Raw genomic sequence first — 23,063 nt, forward strand, 5'->3', positions numbered from 1 at the left:
GGTATTTAATTTTTGCATAATATAATTCTGTAGCGGGTTGTGGGTTTATAGGGGAATAGGGTGGAAAGTAATTTAATTATAATTATTAAATATGTTAATTTATTTATTGGTATTTATTTTTAATTAATTGTTAATTCATTATTAATTGGTAATTTTTTTAATATAAATGGTAATTAATTTTAATTAATTGATTAATTGATAGTTATGTTAATTATAATAATGTATTTTCTGTAGTGGGTTGTGGGTTTATAGGGCAATAGGGTGGGAAGTAATTTAATTATAATTAATTAAATATGTTAATTTATTTATTGGTATTTATTTTGAATTAATTGTTAATTTATCATTATTTGGTAAATAATTAAAATATAATTGGTAATCAATTTTATTTAATTGATTAATTGATAATTATGTTAATTATATTAATGTATTTTCTGTATCGGGTTGTGGGTTTATAGGGGAATATGGTGGGAAGTAATTTAATTATAATTAATTAAATATGTTAATGTATTTATTGGTATTTATTTTGAATTAATTGTTAATTAATTATTAATTGGTAAGTAATAAAAATATAATTGGTAATCAATTTTAATTAATTGATTAATTGATAATTATGTTAATTATATTAATGTATTTTCTGTAGCGGGTTGTGGGTTTCTAGGGGAATATGGTGGGAATTAATTTAATTATAATTAATTAAATATGTTAATTTATTTATTGGTATTTATTTTGAATTGTTAATTAAATATTAATTGGTAATTATTAAAAATATATTTGATAATTAATTGATTAATTGATAATATGTTAATTTTATTAATTTATTTTCAGTAGTGGGTTGTGGGTTTATAGGTTAATAGGGCGGGAAGAAATTGAATTTTAAATATTTAAACTTTTACATTTAATTATTTGTTATTTTTGTTGTAATTATTTATTATTTTTTAATTGTTAATTCATTTATTGTTAATTGGTAAATAATTTATATTAGTTGGTAATTAACAAAAAAATCATTTGTATTTGTAATTGATTAATTAATATATTATATAAAATTGTTAATTATTTTAAAATATTTGTAATTGGTATTAATATTTAATTTATTTTTATTCATATATGAAGTATTTACTTTCCCTACTGTTGCACACTCTGGAGTGGGAATAGTAATTTTTACCCCTATGCTATCCAACACTTTCCCTACTTTTGCACTCACTGGAGTGGGAATAGTAATTTTTACCCCTACGCTATCCAGCGCTTTCCCTACTGTTGCACTCTCTGGAGTGGGAATAGTAATTTTTACCCCTATGCTATCCAACGCTTTCCCTAATGTTGCACTCACTGGAGTGGGAATAGTAATTGTTACCCCTACGCTATCCAATGCTTTCCCTACTGTTGCACTCTCTGGAGTGGGAATAGTAATTTTTACTCTCCCGCTATCCAACGCTTTCCCTACTGTTGCACTCATTGGAGTGGGAATAGTAATTTTTACCCCTATGCTATCTAAGGTTTCCCCTACTGTTGCACTCTCTGGAGTGGGAATAGTAATTTTTACTCTCCCGCTATCCAACTCTTTCCCTACTGTTGCACTCATTGGAGTGGGAATAGTAATTTTTACCACTACGCTATCCAATGCTTTCCCTACTGTTGCACTCACTGGAGTGGGAATAGTAATTTGTACCTCTATGCTATCCAACGCTTTCCCTACTTTTGCACTCTCTGGAGTGGGAATAGTAATTTTTACCCTCCTGCTATTTAACGCTTTCCCTACTGTTGCACTCATTGGAGTGAGAATAGTAATTTTTACCCCTACGCTATCTAATGCTTTCCCTACTGTTGCACTCTCTGGAGTAGGAATAGTAATTTTTACCCCTACGCTATCCAATGCCTTCCCTACTGTTGCACTCACTGGAGGGGGAATAGTAATTTTTACCCCTACGCTATCCAATGTTTTCTCTACTGTTGCACTCACTGGAGTGGTAATAGTAAATGTAACCATCTAGCTATCCTACTCTAAAAATATTGTATATTTTTTGTTAATATTATGTCTATATATATATATATATATATATATATATATATATTACATTTTTACGTTTTTAAAAGTTACATTAATTATTTATTAATTTTAAGGTTATTTAAGTATTTTAAGTATGTTTAAGTTAATTATATTTATTATTATATTAATTTTAAATTACTTTTAAGATACTTTAAAAATTCGATATTTTGACTATCTATATTTTTTACAACAATATTTTTGATTCGATATTTTTGTACTTACCTGTTTGGAGATAGGGATTCGATAGTTTTGTATTCTATATTGTTTACTCTATATTTTTGTAGTTCTATATTTTTGACATCGATATTATGTCAGTGATCCCAAAATAAATATGTTAGGCCTACTGCCTTTGTTTTCATAATAAACACATTAGGCCTATGGCCTTTGGCCTGCCACCATAACCAACACAGTCCTGCGGTATTGAGCATATGATTCCTCACACGACAAAAAGTGCAATACAAACACATTTTTCAGTTGAAAGATGCAACTTATGTGTAATCTAGGATTTATGCCATCTTAGAATCATGAAGAAGGGTCTCAGATATCCGAAGAAGATGAGGTTGTGAAGTCAAGAAAAAACATAACACTTTTTCTATTTTAGGTCTGTCTTGACATCGCAGATGTCGCCAGACATTATGTGATCAACAGAAACAGAATTTTCACAAGTACTACTGAGAGAGAGGCTTTGGTGAGTTGCTTCAGTGCAACATTTGATTCCATTGTAAAATTTCCCTTTACAAAGAGCCCTCTAGAATATGTATTAAATGATTCACAAGCATATAGATTGGGAGATATAGGCATGGTCCTTTTTTGCCGTAGGAAGGGTACTTCAGTTCAGAGCTAATGCACAGCTTGCCACATCTTATCATCTGTAATACTTTTAAATGCTCCTTCTGAGACCACAATTGAGTATCAATAGTGCTCTTACTCTAGAGCCCGTTAGTAGTAAAGGGACATTTGACTCCTCCCTCCCCCAACAAGTAATAGCAATATGACCAACTGCAGTTCAATATAGCAGTTAAATGGTAACCAAATACTTAACAACCACAACGTTTTCCATGAATTGACAGTTGATTTCCAAAACAGAGTTACAGCATTTAAAGCTGGGTTTAAAATCATGGCCTCTGTTTTAGCTGAGTTGGCCACATATTACGTGTCATTGAAAGTGTGCTGCAGTTGAGAGAACTAGCTGCTCGGTATGTAGGACAACGGAATCAGAACAGACTGCATGAACATTATCTCATAATGTCAGGGCTCGAGTCAGGGTACCAAGCGGGTGGACGGCGTCCCCCCACCTTTTTTACCGGGAGCTCGATTACTGGAGCAAATGGAGCCACACATTCACTCTTTAGCCTCTCTGGGGCGAGATCGGAGCTCATTCAGAACGCTGCTCACACGCTGGCTTCTCTGATGCAATCACATCTAAGGTGTGGGGGGAGGCAATTAGTCTGTTGGTGCAGGCCACCTTTTGTGACGTCACTTCCTGTCGTGACGTCAGCATCCCCCCACTTCTTTTTTTAGGACTTGTGCCCTGCATAATGTACATAGAATGGTTAACCACTTGCTATGGCAATCCTATGAACTAAGTCAAGAAGTGGAGAGGGTGGGGCATTGTCAGTTGTAGCGTTTGGGACCTTCCTTGCGATGTACTCAGCGCAAGGATGTCTCTGGGTTTTGCTTTATTTAAACAAGGTTCCATGATCGGGCTACGAACCAAGCGTGCCAGCATTCTGCCAACGTTATTCAGTTAGTGGAGATCCTGGTACGAAGTGGGAGTGCCCTGTCGTGGGTGCTGCAACTCTGAAATAAATCTTCAAACATCTCACCTTTGCCTGCTGTCTCATCTTTTGAACACCACAACTGGTGACGATCGGTGAGGCCATGCATCCAGCACCCACCGGCCAATTTCACGCCTTCCAGCTCCTGCCTCTCTTGGAGTGTTTGCTGCTCCCTGCCTTGTCTAAAGCTGGCTCTCTCCGCTCCTTCAGCTCTTAATTTGTGAGAAAATAAGTGATGGGGCTCTCGCCAGGAGGCCACTTCAGCTTGTGCCACACATTGCCACTGCCAGCGCTGCCACTGATATTAAAAACACAACTACTAACCATCCCACTCCTTCAAGTGTGGCAATTCGGACTATTCCAGGCCCCCAGAGCTGTAAGAATAGCTTGAGTAGCAGGGAATAGTCATTTTAATGTATATTGAATTACAAATTAATTGTTGTTGTGGTCATCTTTAAATTAGCCAGACAGCTCCACCTTGTGGCAGGCTGGCACAAGCACCAGTGTTGACAATTAAATGCCAGTGTTGAGCACAGGAAACCACAGGCTCAAATTAAGTACTGGGCATTGTACGAACTAGTTACAAATCTCGGTGTCAGCCAGACCTCCTGTGATCTGGGCAAATCACTTAATCTCACTGTGCCTAAAAAAAATAACATTACCTTGTGTAAAGTAACTGCTGCTCGTGTAAAGACTCTGTAAGGTGAAAAAGTTCATTTGCAACTGTGCTTTTTTTTCTTTTAAAGAGAAAAAATAAACACCCTTTAGAAAGGGTGTAGAAGAGAATTTCAGTTGGCGTTGAAAAATGCTTCGGTAACAATAGGAAATGTCCTGAAAATGGTTAGGATATAGCCCTGCGATACTCATTATGTGCCCGATAAACCATTTTCGGTGGTAAGCGGAAGCGGCTTGTGCTCCTGCATCCTCACTCCTGTTCTGGTCCAATCTTCAGCTAGGACTTGCTGCCCATTTCATTCTATCTCAGCAAGAGTGCCAGCGGGCGCTGAGCCACACACCCATATACGTTCCCACACTCTTCTTCCAGCCCCAGTGAACTTGCCAGCGATGCTGTACCGGACTAACATTGCGAGAATCATCAGACTTAAAAATCGTGGTCTAAATATTGTACAAAAAATATCGACCTGTTGGAGTTAACAAAATAAAATCTGCACCCAATGGGACTATATTTTCCATAAATGGCAATTCGGACAGACACAATATTTATCTAAAAGTGTTTCTGTATACCATATATTCTGGCATAGGTCTCCTGTCAAGGCCTGTGAAGTTGTTTAATAGGATGGAGGTTGCAAAGGAAGAGTTAAAGTAGTGGGAGGGGGAAAGAAACGGGCAAAAAGATTGGCACATAGTGACAGAGAGAGAGCGAGTGGCAAGGGCAAGAGATAGGTTGAAGCCACTGATAATAAGAAACAGTAAAAGAGAGAGTCAGAATTGGACTGATAGAGAGAACATTAGAAACAGGGAAGTACTTGGAATGAGAACGCGTGAAAGAAAGAGTAAGGAAAAATAGTATGCAAGACAGACAATGTAATAGAGACAAAGGGAGAAAGATACAAAGTGAGTAAGTAAGAGAGAGAGTGACAGATAGACGCGGCCTGGGATAATGAGAGCCATAGAGAGAATGACAAAGAAAGACAAGGAAACTGAGAGACAGATAGGGACTGTGTAAGGAAAGACCGAGGGAGCGAGTGAGAGAAGAAGTGAGAAACAGTGACATTAGTAGATAAGCATACATAAAGAGAAATAAGGGGACAAAGCATGAGTTAGAACAAGAGAAAGACTAAAATAGAGACTGACACAGCCCCAGACAGAGAAGGCAACACAGAGCAAAAGAGTGTACAAGACAAATAGAGGAAGGGATTAAAAGAGAGGGGGTGAGAGAAAGTGAGAAAGACTGAGAAAACGTGTGAGATAGATAAACAACGAGTGATAGCAATGCTAAAAGGGATGAGCGAATTAAGAGAGATGAGATTGAGCAAGTTTAAAAAATACCATTTCTTGACCAATGCTACCAGTCGAAAGTGTTTCAAAATGCTCAATCCTACAATTTGTTTTTTAAACCCCCAAGACTGAGAAAACTAAACTTCAGTCGTACATACATGTGTACCCTACGATAGCTCAAAGATGCGCAGGAGTTTTTCCCTGTGCCGGGGTGCTCGGGGCTCCCTTAGTCGGAGATGGGGTGTGTCTGTTCCCCACATAAGGATTGAAGAAAATGCCTTGAGGTGGTTAAGCAGCAGCTCTATCTTCAAGAGCAGTAAAGATGTGGCAGGTCCTCCCACAGAAGAGGCTACTGAGAAGGAGTCTGTGACGGAAAAGCAGCCTTCAAAGAATACCAAGGAGAACTTGATAAACCTTATTGGTGGCATGAAAGTGGAACTAAGTTCAAAGAAAAAGTTGAGAGCCATGAAAATGCCCAGATTCAGGGAACAAACCACAGAGCAACATAATGACCTTGAAAGCACAAGCAGCATGTTTCAGAAAGCTACTGAAGACAACATGACCAAGAGCAAGTCAGTGACTCCAGAACTCGTGGCTGCTGCTTCGGCTGTTGCTTCGTCACTGCCTTTTGACAAAAAACAGATTGAATCTGAGCTACTTCAACAGCTGAGGAGATACGATGAGGAGACTGACGCCCAGAAGAGAGGAGAACCCAACAATATTAGTAATATCATCTCAGAAATGAAGATTGGTAAAAGTCCATCAGTCCGACCTGGGTCCAGGCCTGCCAATCAAATTCGATTTGACGATGATGGAAAAGGATATACACTCAACAGAGGCATCACCCAAGAACTTACTGGTGTCAAAAGTAGGCGGGGGCTGTACATAGGAAAACGACTCAATATATTTAATGCTGCGGCCACTGCAGACGAAGGGTCTACTGAATTGGACTCCAAGCCAACCCTGTGGAATATGGAGCTGGCAAATGAGATTGCATCAGTCAACCAGCGATTACCGCGTAACGGGTTCGAGGAGATGATCCAGTGGACAAAAGAAGGGAAGCTTTGGGAGTTCCCCATTCACAACGAAGCAGGTCTTGAAGAGGAGCAGAAAGTTGAATTTCATGAGCATGTTTTTCTGGAAAAACACTTGGAAGATTTCCCAAAACAAGGACCAATTCGCCACTTCATGGAACTAGTAATCTGTGGGCTTTCCAAAAACCCATGTTTAACTGTGAAGCAAAAAACTGAGCACATTCAGTGGTACTATGATTACTTCCAACAAAAGGAGGACATTTTACGTGAGAGCGGCCTGTGCCTCAACTAAAGAGTCAACTAAGCCAATCTGAGTTTTTGGTAAACTTAAAGCTATGTTTGATTTTCAAAGAAATGTTTTTGTGCTTTTTTTGATAGCATAAAAGTATCTTAAATACTATTTTCATTTTGTCTGATCAATAAAGCTAATATTGTCACAAAAAAAAAAAAAACTTCTGTGAAAATGTATTTATCAACTTTGGAGTCGTTTTACTGTACAAAAATTCAGAAATGGGCAGTATCCATCTAAGAAAAATGCTTAAGAACCCACAAGCCCCCACGAATGTGCATCTTTTCATATTTTGTCGGTATTGCTAGTCTTATGTGATTCAATATGCACTATTTTACCCCAGATACACTTTGGAGAAATCCCAAAACACAAATAAAGGCAGTGGAGTAACAATAGCACCCGCGGCCTCCAGTGTGCGAGGGGGGACTGAGCTCCAGGAGGCCCCCTCCAGCACTGCAAACGGCGGTGGGGCCCCTGTCCTGAGAGCTCCTGACTGGGTCTGGAGCATTGGGGGGCCCTTTAGTCAACCTTCCAGGGGGGCCTCCTCAAGTTTCACTACGCCACAGTAAGTGAGTGCTCTCAAAACGCGTCAGGTCAGAAATGCAATCCTGAATAAAGCAGCAAGTTACTCAACAAATAAGTCAGTGGTTTTTGTGTGCACCCTCGAAGCTTCTGTGGCATTTTGTTTGACAATATATATATATATATATATATATATATATATATATATATATATATATATATATAGTGTAACATAATTAATACAAATATTTACATTATATGACTTGTATTATTATTTAAAATGTATTACTAAGACAATAACGCATATATATATATACACACACACACACACATATATATATTACCTGCGTGTCCAATAAAGGCTGGTTTCCTGAGTTCCTCGTGTGGCCTCTTCCTACAGTTCTGCTGGAGGGTTTGTGGATATATATATATATATATATATATATATATATATATATATATATATATATATATATATATATATATATATATTCACTGAAAAAACCATAGGTTTCACACCAGTTATAGTTAGGAATTCACTGAAAAAACCATGTTTCACATCCGTTATAGTTAGGAATTAGCATTTAAAAAACCTATCAAATTCACTGAAAAAAAACTATTTTGACCCTGGAGCGCTCCCGTGGCGCGTCTCGTGAGCACCCCGGAGAGCGTAGTCTTTTGAAGCGCCCCGGGGCGCGCTCCGGAGAGCGTCCCATTAGCGCTATTGCCGCAAACGAAAATATAATCGTGACGTATCGCGTAGCCGCGTCCGCGTGATACGCATGGCCTAAGCGCACCCGGAAGCACTCGAGCGAATACGATCGCGCAACGTAAACATCCAACGCGCTTACGCGACGCGACCCGCGGCGCGCCCGGGGGCGCGTCGCGTAAGCGCGTCGGTCATGTGACCTTAAAATAACACTTTTTATTGGTGCAGAACAGTTTTGGTTTCATAATGATGAAATCCCTGGTCTTGTGACCTGAAAATAACACTTCTCATTGGTTCAGGCCTTTTTTTTTCCAAATGATGAAAGACCCCACCTTTTTTCCTTATTCTGACTTTGTCCTTTGACAGAGGAAGACCTGTTTGGACCTCTCTGTACCTTTTTGAACTATAAAATGGCTTCAGTAGCAGCAGCAGCTGGAGCATCTGCACCACCACCACAACCACCAAGAGGACCACCACAAGATTACATTGGTGGTCAACAAGAGGAGGAAGAGGAGGAGGAGGAGGAGGGGAGGAGAAGATGGCTTGAAGAACACAATACCCCATACCAGCCAAGACCACACATTGTATGAGAGTTTTTTTCGATCCCAGAGGGGAAGAAAAAAGATAAATGCGGCCAAGGTGACTTGCCTAATCTGTTTCATGGAACTTTCTAGGGGAACCCGAATAAAAAATATTAATTCGGAAACAACACCATGATTAGACACATGCAGCGCAAGCATCCAATGAACTATTCTGCTGCAGAGATGAGGGAACTGGCCAGTAACCCTCCCCAATCTACAAGCACCAACTCCAAAAGAAAGCAACCCACTCCGTCGGGACCAGAGGCAAGGGAGACAATCCCTTGCATTCAGCCACGGTTTGCGGATTTCCGAATTACTTGTATTCATTGTGGGAAGACCATCTCTTATGGTGAACTGAGCATAAAGCTCGTAGTCCTAGCTGGAGACAACCACAAATGCCCCAAAAAACCCTAATTTTTTCTTTTTTTTTTTTGGGCTCCAGTTGAGCCATTTTCAATTCCCTGTTTTTTCGTTTCTCCCCATGAAAAATACAAAAAAAATATAAAACTGTTCAGAAAACCCCAAAAAAGTAAAACATGTTCAAAAAAACAATAAAAAAATATAAAACAACAAAAAGAAGAAAAAAAACAGTTCTTATTAGAACTACCTCCAATTTATAAAAAAAGGCTACATTTTTTAAAAACTCTGTCATTCTTCTTTCCCCATGGGCCGCTCCCCGGTCCGCTCCCCGGTGCACGTACCGGGCGCTCCCCCCGCGCAAATCAAAAAATATATATATATATTTTGCTCCGCGGGCCCTTTTATAGCCCCCACATCAAACCTAGGTGGTCAGGGGGGAGCAACCCTGCCCCCTTATGGTCATTTTCCCCTGTTTTTTTTTCCACCTCTTGTGTCTCTATCCTACCGAGACACAAGATGGCGGCTGGTCCGGACTGTTTCGAATGTTTACAGACACCCGAGAGCCAATCAGCTTTCCGTGCGCACCTCGCGTGGCGCGCCCAGAGCGCTCCCTAGTGCGCGTACCGGGGCGCTGCCATAGATATATATATTTTTTTGAACCTAAATTACTCAAAATCCACTGGAGCACATATCTTGAGACATAGCAAAGGCACATCGGGCTACCAGTCCCTACAATTTAGCCAAGTTTGGTGGAAATCCATTCAGACGTTCGGGCTAAAAATGAGTTTGACCGCCCTATGGAAATTAACATGGAGAAAACATGTTTCGGGACCCCCCTTTTATCTCGGCCCCCGCTTGACGAATCCCCCCCACATTTTCAGGGAAGGAGCGGAGCGGAGCGGGCCACGAACTTTGAGAAATTCGAGAAGATTCGTCCACCGGCACCAAAGTTATTCCCAATAGAATGTTGCGGATTTCCTATGGAAAGTAGATCCTAACTATAACTACCTACTGGCGACCGCCAGTAGGTAATATATATACCTGTACAATGAGTAAGACAGAGGTTAAATATTTAGATCTCAGGGTTTTCGTTGACTCAGGCACAATCCAAACCGCCCTCTTTAGAAAAGAGATGGCGGGTAACTCTGTCCTCCATGGACGCAGCAGACATCCGACCTCCCTAGTCAAGAGCATCCCCTACGGGGAACTGTTGAGGATCAAGCGCAACAGTTCTCTGGAGAGAGATTATGCAGAGGCCGCACAACAAAGCGTGAAACGCTTTAAATCTCGCGGCTACTCTGCATTTACCCTCCAACAAGCTGAGAAGAAGGCAGAGAAAGTCGAAAGACATACCCTCCTACAGGATAAGAAGGTCGACATTCCCAAAGGTGGGAGTGGCATCATAAGACTCATTACCAACTATTCAGTGGCAGCCAATAAAGTGAGAGCTATCATGGTTAAAAATTGGGGGATCCTCCAATCTAACAATGTAATTGGGAAGGACCTACAACAACATCCCATGATAACTTTTAGAAGAATAAGATCACTAAAAGATAGACTCGTCACTAGCCACCTACAGAAGGGGAAGTCAAAAGGAGAACTGCAGACAATGCATGGCTCGTACCCATGCGGGAAATGCAAGGCCTGCAGTAACAGCCAGAGGGTATTGAGCTATCAGGTGCCACATAGGGAATCTAAGATCAAAATTAATAAGTTCATCACCTGTTCAACCACATTTGTGGTATACTGCTTGAAGTGCCCCTGCGGACGGATGTACGTAGGAAGCACTACGAAAGCAGTTAAGCTTAGGATCTTAGAGCACCAACGGGCCATTGCAAATAAAGATGAAAATTATCCGATGGCCCGGCATTTTGCAAGTCACCACAATAGCGATAGGACACTACTCAGCTTCTTCAGCTTAGACTGCATCCCTCAAGACATCAGGGGTGGAGATCTCAAAAGGCAACTTAGACGTTTGGAGTCACGATATATTATCGACCTCCAAACTAAGTCACCAGGAGGACTCAATGCAGGGGAAGAGCTACTATCCCACCTATAAACACAATCCCCGTTTCCTGAACTACGTCACTGTCTGTAGTACATCTACCTTATACTGAAATGCTTTGATATTATTTGGTTTACAGTAACAAACCCCCCCACCCCCTTTGTCTTTTTTATAGATTTAGGGTTAATTTAATGTGGCAATGTAAATTGTGGTATTTATGTTTATGGCCATCCAGGCCTCAATCATTGCCAATTTTTCTGGAGATCATGGGGATTGGGATACTTGAACTGTACACCAACATGTTAATATGATCAGTCGAGCAGTGAGCTTTAAGCTGGTTTATGATTTCAAGTTTAATTTGTTAGAGCAATTGCCCATCCATGGCTTAATGTTTTGAAACATATATTCTGGAGAGTTTACAGGATTAAGGATGATTAATTGTACAGCTTATATTCACTGCTCGAGAAAGTTTATCATTTTGTATTGTAAATAGCGTTATTTCATCTCTTTAAGATGGCGCTTTTATTTGTGTTATGATCCGTTTTTTGTTTCAATGAAATGAGCCTTATCAACTTCCGCCTTGCCGTCGCCAGCTGACACTGACGAAGGCAAGTGCTGAAACGCGTCTGTTTGGATTGTTTTTGTGCTAAATAAACCGTACGTGGTTTAAATCTCTGCTGCGAGTGCCGTTTTGTTGCTGATCTGTTGCCGGTTGCCGGTCGCAGACCTGCGGAGCTTTCAATATATATATATATATATATATATATATATATATATATATATATATATATATATATATATATATATATATATATATATATATATATATTCACTGAAAAAACCATAGGTTTCACACCAGTTATAGTTAGGAATTAGCATTTAAAAAACCTATTAAATTCACTGACAAAACCAGTTATAGTTAGCTGGAAATTTTACTGATATAAAACCAATGAAATTCCACGTTATAGTTAGTTGGACTCACTATAACTTGCGCGTGCAATGCACTGCTGATGACGTCACATATTACATCACTCATGACATGGTCAGTGACATCACTCATGACATCACTGATGACACCATCCAGTGAATATGTGTGTTTCTGAAAAATAAATATTAGTGACTAATGTTTAAATATTTAAATATATATATTAGTGTTTCACTTTGTGTATAAGTGGCTACATGTGTTGGTAAGTAGCTACATGCGTATGTATATGGGTTATTAGATGTTTCTCTTAGTATCAGTATGCGTGTCTATAGGATATATGATGTTACAACGCGGACTGTAACAACGCATACCGTTACAACGCATCTTTTACAACGCGAATACTGTTACAACTCATGTATTTACAACGCATTTTTTTACAACGCAGGTACCTTTACAACGCAGACCATTACAACGTAAGTATTGGTAAGTATATATTAATATTAATATTATAATCGTAAATTAATTTTTAAAAATATAATTTAATGTAATTTAATTTAATTTCAATTAATTAATTTAATTTAAAATTAATTTTACTTTATTTTTACCCTGTACCCCTGTACCCCCAAAAACTCAAAACTGACCCCCAACCCCAAAAATAAATTAAAGTAATTTAATTTAATTTAATTTCAATTAATTGATTTAATTAAATATTATAATAATTTAAAATTAATTTTACTTTATTTTTACCCTGTACCCCAAAAACTCAAAACTGACCCTCAACCCCAAAAATAATTTAATGTAATTTAATTTAATTTCAATTAATTATTTTATTTTAAAATTAATTTTAATTTATTTTTACCCTGTACCCCTGTACCCCAAAAACTAAAAACTGACCCTGAACCCTAAAAATACCCCTTTACCCAAAAACTGAAAACTGACCCTGAACCCTAAAAATACCCCTTTACCCAAAAACTAAAAACTGACCCTGAACCCTAAAAATACCCCTTTTCCCAAAAACTGAAAACTGACCCTGAACCCTAAAAATACCCCTTTACCCAAAAACTGAAAACTGACCCTGAACCCTAAAAATACCCCTTTACCCAAAAACTGAAAACTGACCCTAAACCCTAAAAATACCCCTTTACCCAAAAACTAAAAACTGACCCTGAACCCTAAAAATACCCCTTTACCCCAAAACTAAAAACTGACCCTGAACCCTAAAAATACCCCTTTACCCAAAAACGAAAAACGGACCCTGAACCCTAAAAATACCCCTTTACCAAAAAACTGAAAACTGACCCTGAACCCTAAAAATACCCCTTTACCCTAAAACCCAAAACTGACCCTGAACCCTAAAAATACCCCTTTTCCCCAAACATATAACATTTAAAATATAATTATATACTTACCAATACTTACGTTGTAATGGTATGCGTTGTAAAGGTACCTGCGTTGTAAAAAAATGCGTTGTAAAAACATGAGTTGTAACAGTATCTGCGTTGTAATAGATGCGTTGTAACAGTACTGCGTTGTAAAAAATGCGTTGTAACAGGTGCATACCGTGTCTATATGGTTTGGTGGGGGTATTACTTAGCACATAGATGCATGAGTGACTGACTCTCTGTTTGTATGTGTTTTGAAGACAGCATATGTGCAGGACTGTATGGGTGGATGAGTGTGTATATGTGTTTGTTAGTGAGTGAATGACCGTCTCACTAGTGTCTTTATCAGTAACTACATATGTTTTAATCTAGTATATGTGAATATTGATGTATATAAGTGAGTATATGTAAGAGTAAGAGATTGTAAGAGTTCTTGTTTAAATAAGTATGTGTTTCTATAAGTGATTGTTTAAGAGAATAAATATGTGTAATTTTCAATAGAAGTAAGGTGGAAGTGTGTGTATAACTCTATATTCAAATGAATGGATGTTCAATAGTTTATTTGCACGTGTGAGTATGTGTGTGAGTTACCTTTGGATGACTGTCGGTGTGTAACAGGATGTATAGGTGTATCACTTTATATGATGAGTGAGTATATGTATGAGTGACTATATAGAACTGTTGGTGAATGACTGGATGTGTATATAGATGGTGGAATTACTGAATTGCTTGTTGTAACTGATATGGGTATCTCCATTTTTTTTTAAATTTCAGTTTCTATTTTTGAATATATGTTTCAAGGGTTACATTACAGTGAAAGGAGGTCTGTCACTTTGTCACAAGGATGGTGTCATCAGTGATGTCATGAGTGATGTCACTGACCATGTCATGAGTGATGTAATATGTGACGTCATCAGCAGTGCATTGCACGCGCAAGTTATAGTGAGTCCAACTAACTATAACGTGGAATTTCATTGGTTTTATATCAGTAAAATTTCCAGCTAACTATAACTGGTTTTGTCAGTGAATTTAATAGGTTTTTTAAATGCTAATTCCTAACTATAACTGGTGTGAAACCTATGGTTTTTTCAGTGAATTTCAAAGGTTTTTTAAATGCTAATTCCTAACTATAACTGGTGTGAAACCTGTGGTTTTTTCAGTGAATTTCAAAGGTTTTTTTAATGCTAATTCCTAACTATATAAGACCTGAAAGCCCACCAGGAATCTCCAGTATGCGCCAGGGGACTGCATTGCAGAGAGGAGTAATGAAGCCACAACCCTTTTTACACCTCTCTGCAACGCAGCCCCCGTGCATGTTTGAAGAGGGGAAACTAATTCCCCTAGCATACTGGGGGCCCCTGGGGGCCAATTAGCCCACCTGGAACCTCCAGTATGCGCCTGGGGCTGCATTGCAGAGGTGTAATGAGACTATGCCCCTTGTTACACCTCTCTGCAACGCAGCCCACTGCCGCGTTTGCAGAGGGGGAACTAATTCCCCTTGCATACTGGAGGTCCCTGGGGTCAACTAGTCCACCAGGAGCCTCCAGTATGCGCGAGGGAGCTGCATTGCAGAGAAGTGTAATGAGGCCACACCCTTGTTACACCTCTCTGCAATGCAGGCCACTGGCGCCTTTGCAGAGGGGGGACTAATTCCCCTTGCATACTGGGGGTCCCTGGATCATATCTGCCCAAACACCGATATTCCGAACGATTGTAAATGACTTTTCTTGAGAAACATTTGGATTTGGATTATCATGTCCTATACTTTGGAATTTTTGAAAGACTGACTTTGAGGATGATATAAATTACTCAAGTCTGCTCGAATTGTGTGGGTAAAATTGATACCTAGTCACTTTTAATAAGAATATACTTATGTCTCGTCTAACATTTGGAAGAAATATCTAGTTATATGACAACGGGATACCGACATAACTTGAAGGAAATAAGAACGCCCTGAAGAAGTTCTGTTGTACAGAACGAAACGTTTCGGCTGGCTGTGGTACATAAACTTAAGGAAAATAAAAGCATTTGAATATACACCAAGATTCAGCGCTTCAATAAGTACTCTAAGTGATATGATTTGATTGGACTCATTGTGAAAGTGGTGCTATGCCAAACTTTGGAATATTCTCCACTACTCTCTACTACTTACTCTCTCCCACTCTCTACTACTCACTCTCTACTGCTCTCTACTACTCACTCTACTACTTACTCTCTACTACTCTCTACTACTCACTCTCTACTACTCACTCTCTACTACTACTCTCTACTACTACTCTCTACTATTCACTCTACTACTCTCTACTACTCTCTACTACTCACTCTGCTACTCTCTCTACTGCTCTCTACTACTCTCTACTACTCACTCTCTACTCTCTATTACTCACTCTCTACTCTCTACCTCTCTACCTCTCTCTTCTCTCTCTACTAATCTCTACCTCTCTACCTCTCTACCTCTACACCTCTACCTCTCTACCTCTCTCTACACGCACACATATAGACATATATGCATATATATATGTGCATATGCATTTATATATATGTATGTGTATGTATAAAAAAAAACAACTAAATATTTTTTTTCTAATCAGCTACTTTTAAAACTGTCATTCTTTTTCCCCATGGTACGCGCACCGGGGAGCGTACCGGTGCGCGTACCGGGCGCTCCCCCCGCGAAAATCAAAAAAAAAAATTTTTTTTTGCCCCGTGGGGCCCTTTTATGGCCCCCACATCAAACCTAGGGGGTCAAGGGGGGTCTACTCTGCCCCCTTATGGTCATTTCCCCCTTTGTTTTGGCCACCTCTTGTGTCTCGATCCTACCGAGACACAAGATGGCGGCCGCTCCGGACTGTTTAGAATGTTTACAGACACCCCAGAGCCAATCAGCTTTCTGCGCGTAAGTCGCGTGGCGCGCCCGGTGCGCGTACCGGTGCGCTTACCGGAGCGCTGCTATAGATATATATATTTTTTTGAACCTTAATTACTCAAAATCCACTGGAGCACATATCTTGAGACATAGCAAAGGCACATCGGGCTACCAGTCCCTACAATTTTGCCAAGTTTGGTGGAAATCCATTCAGCCGTTCGGGCTAAAAGTGAAATCGACCGCCCTATGGAAATTAACATGGGGAAAACGCGTTTTGGGACCCCCCTTTTATCTCGGCCCCCGCTTGACGAATCCCCCCCAAACTTTCAGGGAAGGACCGGAACGCCGCGAGGCCATTTTGAGGAAATTTTCAGGCAGATTCGTCAACCGGCGCCAAAGTTATTCCAAATAGAATTTTCAGATTTAACATTGAAAAAAATCCTAACTATAACTACCTACTGGCGACCGCCAGTAGGTAATATATATATATATATATATATATATATATATATATATATATATATATATATATATATATACATATATATATATATATATATATATATATATATATACATATACATATATATACATATATATATATATATATATATATATATAAATATATATATAAATATATATATATATATATATATATATATATATATATATATATATATATATATATATATATATATATATATATATAAAATACGCAATAAAAATATAAAAAAAATAGAAATTCATTTATACAATAAATTAAATATTACACATTTAAAAAAACTCCCATAAAATGTACTTAACATACTATAAAGAGTACTAAAAAATGTGGACTTCAGAGGGGTTAAATTTACTATTCCCACTCCAGTCTGTACAACAGTAGAAAAAGCGTTGAACTTCGGAGTTAAATCTACTATTCCAACTCCAGTCCGTACAACAATAGGGACAGTATTGGAATTGGGAGGTGGGAAGATTTACTATTCACACTCCAGTCTGCGCTACAGTAGGGAAAATGTTGGACTTCGGAGGGGGGAAGATTTACTATTCCCACTCAAGTCTATGCCACAGTAAGGAAAGCGTTGAACTTCAGAGTGGTTAGATTTTCTATTCTTACATCAGTCTGTACAACAGTAGGGAAAGTGCTGGACTACGGTGGGTAAGATTTACTATACCCACTCTAGTCAGTAGTACAATAGGGAAAGTGTTGGACTTCGGAGGGGTAAGATTTACTTTTCCCACTCCAGTCTGTGCTACAGAAGGGAAAGTGCTGGACATTGGAAGGGTTAGATTTACTATTCCCATTCCAGTCTGTGCAACACTAGGGAAAGTACTTGACTTCAAACATATTACATACTTGAATAACCCTAATAATTTATAAAACAAAATATAATAACATCATTTACATAATTAATAATCAATTAAATCATTAACAATTCATAGTTATTTGCTAATACATTGTTAATTAATAATCTTCCCACCCTATACCCCTACAAACGCAGCAGCCCACACCTAAATATAGCCATAATATATAATAGTAGTGGGCTGTATTGTAATTGCATTAATATAGTGCTTACTTTCCCTGACGAGGCATCAAATCGATTTTTCTGCAAGTAGCAAGCTACTCCGGAACCCATTGAAAGATTAGTGTTGAATTAGTATAGTGAAAAATGAAAGTAATTTGAGTAGTGGAAAGGTTAGTCAGTTATTTGGATTCAGAAGGATAGTGGAGGGATAGAAGAAGGAAAAAGGTTTGTATATATATATACTCCGTTTTGCATTTACTGGTTATAGAATAATTTCTGCCGTAAAAGAGGATTTAGACGTAGGAGGGGATATAATAGCTTGTTTTGCACATATTGAGAGTTTACAGTCTGCTTGAATTGCCATATTTTGCACATTTTGCGATATTTGCACATAACTAAAGCACTGTTAGCATTATTTGCACATTTCTTAATTAAAACCTGCATTTGCACTTTATTATTGACCTCTTCCCCTTAAACCGAATAAATCCAGGCGTTGTATCTATTTAAGTAATATTTTAACATGTTGTATCAAATGTAAATACCGAAAACCCCGTATATCAGATAAAAGCAGGTATTTTACTGTGATTTCTTTTTCTAGCAAACCCCGTATATATATATATATATTTTTATAAAATGTGTATGATATTATATCAAATACGGATATGTAGGTATTTCACTGTTATCCTATTCAAGCAACCGATATTTTGTTGCCTTAGACCTACTATTGAGCAAATATAGTATGTTTTCTATGTCCATTCCAATGAATGCACAGGTGATGTTTATTATTTCTGACACTTGCACTTTAAAAGGGCTGTCCTTTCACGAAAACATTGTCATGTGAACAAGGCTCCGTTGAGCCGAAACGTCTTTGACAACTCTCTGCTAAATAAAGAAAATTCAGCGCCTAATTGGTCCGTGTCCGTGTTTCCTTGCCGGCTGGCGAGATTTCAGAAAAGTGTTTGGAAGCGGATTGCCTGATATATAGATATATATAGCGCTTGTTACCCCTGATGGGGTGTTGAATCGCTTTTTTGGCGAGTAGCGCGCTACTCCGAAACCCATAAAGGATTAGTGGTAAATTAGTACAGTGAAATATGAAAGTAATTTGAGTGGTGGATATTAGTCAGTTATTTGAAATGAGAAGGATAGCGGAGGGACAGAAGAGGGAAAAAAGGTTTGCGTTTATATAGTGCTTGTTATCCCTAATGAGGTGTTGAAGAGCTTTTTTAGGCGAGTAGCACGCTACTCTAGAATTATTCCACAATATACATAATTACGAATCAATTAAAACATTATTAAAAATTAACAAATTATATTTAATGATTGTTTGATGAACTTCCCAGCCTACACCCCTACAAACATAGCAACTTCCTCCTAAAATTAAACTACGCTAAATCAATATGACATTATGGCCAAAATTAATACCAATACTATACTTACAAAAAAATTAATTTGTTAATAGTTCATCATCACTTAATTAATTTACCCCATCCTCCTACAAACCCAAAAACCTGCGACACTATAAATTATCCAAATAACTTAAAATTGTAAACTACACCTAAAATAAAACAATAATGCAAAATAATAACACATAAAATTAATATATGCATTGAAACACATTAAACTAATCCAAAAATGACATTTTTAACTATATTATTGAAACAATATTAAAAACATCAATATCTTAACAATATTACTTACCTAAAAAAAAGACATCCTTGAAACTGCATTTCTGCATCACAATATTTTTGTATCACAATATTTTTTTCCCAATATTTCTGTCACCCGATAGGAAAAACGCGATATTGTGTCCAGATACCAGGCATGCAAGCTACCATGTATTTTAGCGTCATATTTTCCAAAGTTATTGATCAATGAGTATGTTTACAAGCTATTCTGTTGTATCTTGTTCCTATTTCATGATCCCTGTTAGAAGTTGAGGTGTCTGGTTGGAAGAATATGCACCTTTTCCAAGCAGGTACCTCAATCCTAGTCAGCGACATCCTAAATGAAACAACTCTGTGTCCCAAAGCAGTGGCACAGCAAAATGCTACAATTAGCAATCTGTTTTATCTTCTCCTTTTGTCCTTTTACTTAATTGTTCATCTCTCCTTTTTCATAATTTTGTCCCAGTAAACATGTACATTTTATTTTGTTGCAATTAGCATGTGAGGTAAGAGGCAATTTCCCAAGTTTCTTGTGTTAAAGATGGGCCTTACGAACCTTCTTCTAAAACATGTACTAAAGCCAGGTTCTTTAAAAAGCAGTTTATTCACACCCAATGCATTTCAAGCCAATCTGGCTCTTCGTCAGGGGTAACTGAAAATTACAATATACATATATGTTAGTGTACATCCTCCTTTTATATATGCATCAACTCAATTGTTTGCATTTATTTCACTGTACTACTAAAAAATTCATTTGCATGTGGCAACCAAATATTTGCTTTGCATTTCCCTCCGTATGTCGCACCCCTTTGAATCATCCCCTCTAGCTCAACTATATTCGTGCGGAAACCTTCCTTACAAAGATGGTTCATGCTCCTATACTCCCTCTCCTAACCACTCCCCCCTGCATCATTTCCATTAACATTTATATCATTCTCTGCCATCACAACTCTCCACTAAATCCTACCGATGCTTTCCCCATTATCAAACTCTACCTTCCTTCATTACATTGTCATTTCTCTCTTTTCCTCCATCGTTCTAACATACCTGCTAGCGATCCTTCATTCTGCTACTAATCCGTCATATTCCTCGCTTCCTCGCAAAAGAAATGATCCTGAATTCTGCAGTTCCATGTTTTTAAGCCCTATTTCCACTCCTCATCTCCAACCCGTTCCCGCACTAATTATGTAGTCACCTGACCATCTCCTTTCACCTTCTACCGTTGTAAACACTCTAACTCCCATAATGCATCCTTTCCATCTATCACTTATCCCGGTGCCCATAACTTGTGCAACGTGTCCACGTTGTGCAAAGTGTCCACGTTGTAACTGTGACCATAAAAACCCGCTGAAATCAGTGTAATTGTGAATGTTAACCACATCAATTATTCAGTGATATTCTGACTTTTCCAAAAGAAAACGTGCTTGACGAACGTAGATATTCCGCCTCACATGTCGAATGTAATTGTAAATTACGATTGTTCCTTCCTTTATGGTCCGTTATGTTTGGGTGCAAACCCCGGGGCTAATTTTTTGCAAAACATCATATGGGGATGGGTTGCACACCACCTGTTTTCGCTAGTTTTCCAATATTCTTCAAGTTGATTTGTCCCTCAAATTTAATTATGCGTGCTCAATGGAAACGTGCTCAGCCCAACCGTCACGTGTTCAACTAAACAACATCCTAAATGGAACAACTTGGTGTCCCAAACCAGTGGCACAGCAAAATGCGGCAATTAGCAATCTGTTTTGTCCTAGTCAGGGCAAGTCAGGTACCCCAACCTAAGTTAACATGTGCTCACCCTCTCTTAGCTTGGCACAGAGCAGTCAGGCTTAACATTAGAGGCAATGTGTAAAGTATTTGTGCAACACTTATATTACAGAAACACAGCGAAAACACCACAAAAAGTCTCCACACCACTTCAGAAAAATAGAGAATATTTACCGGAGTGAAACAAGACCATAATTACATAAATCCAAGAAGTAGACCCTGAAATATGAATTTTTAAAGATTAAATCTAAAACAGTGCTCAGAAGTCAATAGCACTAAAAGGTTACTTGAGGTCGCGCTAGACCGAGTACAATCCAAAGCTCCAGGCCAACCTCAACAGAGGGCAGACTGGCTACAGGACCCAGGTAGCAACCGCTAAAAATGTACCTTTGGATGGTGCAAGCGTTAGAGTTGAAGACTTGATGCTTCTGCTCTGATTTTGGCAATTGGGCCGATGTGTCAAAGTCGAGCCTCACAGCAGTATCTTTATGTTGGTGCTGCGTCATCATAGAGCCTTGCAGTAGGGACCTTGAATCAGTGCTGCGTTTTCGTTAAACCTCGCAGTCAGGTCGATGTGCCGTCATCGAGCCACGCAGAGATGTCCTAGAATCGGTACTGCTTTGGAATCAGAAGGCACTGCATTGGTGACAATTGAAACATCCTGTCCTGATGAGGGTCTGATAGATTCATCTTGGTTGAGACCGAAACGTTGACGCTTTAACCCATTTACTTTTAGCTTTTGATAATATTAAATTTGGGAGATCTTTGTTCCTATGCCTAGGACATTCTCCAAACCATATACTCTAAGGAATGGGGAGGTTGTACATTGATAACTACAACAGTTTTGTCTAAAATTCCTTTTCTGTTCTGTTATCATTGTTGTTGAAGTATCTTTTTATGTTTGAACTTCTAATGAAACCACTTTTTCTATGATTAAAAAATGTAAGGATATAACAAATACACCCAGTTGCATTGATTCATTTCTTACTTTAAGTATTTGAGATTATTTTCTTTGAATTGGTTTCTTTATGTCATGATCAGATGTTTTATAATAAATCATTAGAGATCTTAGTTGAACATTTTACTTAATTAAATCCCTTGAATGCATCTTTACCTGATACTTATTTACCCAAGACCACAGGGGTATACTGAGTTGCCCATTTTTGTGTAATAACTTTCCATAAGTGCCTATTCAGACTTACAATTTAAACTCCACTTCATCTTTACCTGATACTTATTTACCCAAGACCACAGGGGTATACTGAGTTGCCCATTTTTGTGTAATAACTTTCCATAAGTGCCTATTCAGACTTACAATTTAAACTCCACTTCACCATAAGTTGTGATTTTAAATGATGAGTTCAAAGACACCAAACTTCAAATTTCTCTATTGTTTCCCAATTGGAAATTACACTTAAATGTGCTGTAAGGCAATCAAAATGTTAACCTAGGGAAAGATAGGCCTACCACTAGTGAAAACAGAATGTCCCTGTTTTTCACTATCAGGACATGTCAAACTCAAAAGTAAATGTCCTACTTTTTAAATGAGCTGCACCCTACCGTAGGGCTGCCTAGGCCCTACATTAGGTGTGACATATGTAATAAAAGGGAAGGTTTAGGTCTGGCAAGTAGGTTTAAACTGCACAGAC

At 38.4% G+C, this 23,063-nt stretch overlaps 1 protein-coding gene and 1 pseudogene across 1 annotated transcript in view; one reads left to right on the forward strand and one right to left on the reverse strand.

Moving 5' to 3' along the window:
- Positions 1-23,063, reverse strand: part of TTC7A (tetratricopeptide repeat domain 7A) — a 1,603,679-nt gene that overhangs the window by 21,009 nt on the left and 1,559,607 nt on the right. The window lies entirely within an intron of this gene.
- Positions 5,933-7,130, forward strand: LOC147709198 (small ribosomal subunit protein mS31 pseudogene; annotated as a pseudogene).

Source organism: Lissotriton vulgaris, chromosome 6 (genome assembly GCF_964263255.1).
Source record: "Lissotriton vulgaris chromosome 6, aLisVul1.2, whole genome shotgun sequence".
Lineage (NCBI taxonomy): Eukaryota > Metazoa > Chordata > Amphibia > Caudata > Salamandridae > Lissotriton > Lissotriton vulgaris.